This window comes from Leptonychotes weddellii, chromosome X (genome assembly GCF_054177405.1).
Source record: "Leptonychotes weddellii isolate Sample4059 chromosome X, ASM5417740v2, whole genome shotgun sequence".
In the NCBI taxonomy this organism is placed as follows: Eukaryota; Metazoa; Chordata; class Mammalia; order Carnivora; family Phocidae; genus Leptonychotes; species Leptonychotes weddellii.
The window spans coordinates 63,037,690-63,041,231 of NC_138385.1; the positions used below are offsets into that span (position 1 = coordinate 63,037,690).

Sequence of the window (3,542 nt, forward strand, 5' to 3'; positions counted from 1 at the left end):
CCTTGCAGCCCAGGAATAAATCCCTCTTGGTTGTGTTGAATAATCCTTTTAATGTACCGTTGGATCCTATTAGCTAGTATCTTGGTGAGAGTTTTTGCATCCATGTTCATCAGTGATATTGGTCTATTATTCTCCTTTTTGGTGGAGTGTTTGTCTGGTTCTGGGATCAATGCTGGCCTCATAGAAAGAGTTTGGAAATTTTCCTTCCATTTCTATTTTTTGAAACAGCCACCACGGGGCCAGAGGTCATGTAGCTGATGAGGGCTGGGTATTAATTGTTCTTTAAAAGTTTGGTATAGGGTGCCTGGGTGGCTCAGTCAGTTAAGCAGCTGCCTTTGGCTCAGGTCATGATCCCAGGGTCCTGGAATTGAGCCCCACATTGGACTCCATGCTCAGCAGGGAGCCTGCTTCTCCCTCTCCCTCTGCCTGCCTGCCTGCCTGCCTGCCTACTTGTGATCTCTCTGTGTGTCAAATAAATAAATAAAATCTTAAAAAATAAATAAAAGTTTGGTATAATTCCAGTGGGAGGCCATCCGGCCCTGGACTCTTGTTTCTTGCGAGATTTTTGATTACTGAATCAATTTCATTGCTGGTTATGAGTTTGTTCAGTTTTTCTATTTCTTCCTGTTTCAATTTTGGTAGTTTATGTGTTTCTAGGAATGCATCTATTTCTTCCACACTGACTACTTTGTTCACATATATTTGTCATATATTCTCTTATAATTTTATTTCTTCAGTGTTGGTTGAGATCTCTCCTCTTTCATTTATGATTTTATTTATTTGGGTCTTCTCTTTTCTTTTTGAAAAGTCTTGCTAGGCATCTATCAGTCTTGTTAATTCTTTCAAAAAGACCAGCTCCTACATTTGTTGATCTGTTACCCTGTTTGTTTGTGTTCTTTTTTTTTTGTTTTTATTTCTATATCATTGATTTCTTCTTTTCTTTTTACACAACACAGTGAGTTTTAATGTCCCATCCACCTTTGTGGGAAGGGAGGTTGCACTACACACTTTTAGTGACTCCCCAAATTTGTCTGGCACTTTGTTACAGAAAGTATTTTGTCCAATTTATTATGGGCTTAGGATACTAGAAGCCACATAAAATTGGTTACTCAACCCCTCTGGGGTGGGGCAGAGAAGGTAGACAGGGAGGTCGTCTGGGACAGATGGGCAGACCATGCGTATGGGCTCAAGGTCTGGATGACTGAGGTACTTGATCCTGAGTGGCTGCTGGGGTTGCTGAGGGCAGTCTGAATGCTTACACTGGATAGATGCTGCTCTGGTGGACTTCGTCTGCCCAGTCCACCAGCTTACTGCTCTGAAATCATAACTGAATCTCTCTCTGGGCCCCCTCCACAGAGTCAGTGTGGATGATTCTGCTGATATGGATGCTGACGTCCTCCCTGATGGTGCCAGGGGCAGCCTCAGCTGAGTCAATGTGTCCTATTATGACCCTTGAGGAGCAGACCACTTTGGGGCGATCTGAGACCATGGCCACAGGGCCAGAGGTCATGTAGCTGGATGATGGTTGGGTAGAAGGGCTTCCTTTGTAGGTCATGGTAGTGCTCAGCAAGGACTCTCTCTGGAGCCTTCAGCATCTTCATCCCCACCAGCTTGAGGTCCCTCCTCTCAAAAGTGCTGGACCACATCCCCAACAAGCTGCTGCTGCACCCCAACTGGCTTCACTGCAACCAGGGTTAGCTCCCGGGTCTAGGAGGACCTTCCCGAGTTGGGGCATGTGAGCAGGCTTGGGCCAGGGCTCATGGGCCACTGAGCAACCCCAGCAGTGTGGTGCACACCAGAGGCCACCCTTGGCCCATGGGCCGATGACTCTATATCATTGATTTCTGCTGTAATCTTTATTATTCCTCTTCTCCTGGTGGGTTTAGGCTTTAGTTGTTGTTCTTTTTCCAGCTCCTTTAGGTTTAAAGTTAGGTTTTGTATTTGAGAATTTTCTTCTTTCTTGAGAAAGGCTGTACTGCTATATACTTCCATCTTAGGACCACCTTTGCTGCATCCCAAAGGTTTTGAAATGTTTGTTGTGTTTTCATTTTCATTTCCTTCCATGTATTTTTTAAATTCTTCTTTAATTTCCTGGTTGACCCATTCATTTTTTAGTAGGATTCTCTTTAATCTCCATGTATTTGTGTTCCTTCCATTTTTTTTTTTCTTGTGGTTGACTTCAAGTTTTTTTTTTTTTTAAAGAGAGACAGAGAGCATGAGAGGGAGGAGGGTCAGAGGGAGAAGCAGACTCCCCGATGAGCAGGGAGCCTGATGTGAGACTCGATCCTGGGACTCCAGGATCATGACCCGAGCCGAAGGCAGTCGCTTAACCAACTGAGCCACCCAGGCGCCCGGTTGACTTCAAGTTTTAAAGCACTGTGTTCTGAAAATGTGCATGGTATAATTTCAGTCTTTTTGTACTGGTTGAGACCCTTTTGGGGAATGTTCCATGTGCACTTGAGAAGAATGTGTATTCTTGTTGTTTTAGGATGAAATGCTCTGACTGTATCTGTGAAGTCCATCTATTCCAGTGTGTCATTCAAAGACATTGTTTCCATGTTGATCTTCTGCTTAGACGATTTGTCCATAGCTGGAATGGGGTATTAAAATATCCTATTATGGGCGCCTGGGTGGCTCAGATGGTTAAGCGTCTGCCTTCGGCTCAGGTCATGATCTCAGGGTCCTGGGATCGAGTCCCGCATCAGGCTCCCTGCTCCTTGGGAGCCTGCTTCTCCCTCTGCCTTTCTCTCTCGCTCTGTCTCTCATGAATAAAAAAAAAAAAATATCCTATTATTATTGTATTATGGTTAATGTGTAAGTTTGTTATTAATTGGTTTATCTATTTGGCTGCTCCCAAGTTAGGGGCATAAATATTTACAATTGATAGATCTTCTTGTTGGATAGGCACTTCTATTATGATATAGTGTCCTTCTCTATTTCTCCTTAAAGTCTTTGGCTTAAAATCTAGTTTGTCTGATATAAAGATGGCTACTCCAGCTATCTTTTGATTTCCATTGGCATGATAAATGGTTCTCCAACCACTAACTTTCAATCTGGAGGTGTCTTTAGGTCTAAAACAAGTCTCTTGTAAGCAGCATATCAATAGGTCGTGTGTTTTATCCATTCTGATAACCTATGTGTTTTGATTGGAGCACTGAGTCCATTTACATTCAGAGTAATTATTGAAATATATGAATTGAGTGACATTGTTTTACCTGTAAACTAGCTGTTCCTGATGATTGTCTCTGTTCCTTTCTGGTCTTTGTTACTTTGGGGCTCTATATTTGCTGAAAGAATCCCCTTTAATACATCCTGCAGGGCTGGTTTAGTGTTCATAAATTCCTTTAGTTTTTGTTTGTTCTGGAAACTTTCTCTCTCCTTCTATTCTGAATGACAGCCTTGCTGAATAAAGTATTCTTGGCTGCATATTTTTTCCCATTTAGCACTTGAATATATCATGCCAGTCCTTTCTGGCCCGTCAGGTCTCTGTGGACAGGGCTGCCAGCCTTATGTGTCTACCTTTGTAGTTTAAGGACCTCTTC

The 3,542-nt window shown here is 42.9% G+C and overlaps 1 pseudogene; it reads right to left on the reverse strand.

Moving 5' to 3' along the window:
* Positions 1 to 679: 679 nt before the first annotated feature.
* Positions 680 to 2,009, reverse strand: LOC102732442 (nucleoside diphosphate kinase D, mitochondrial pseudogene; annotated as a pseudogene).
* Positions 2,010 to 3,542: the final 1,533 nt, after the last annotated feature.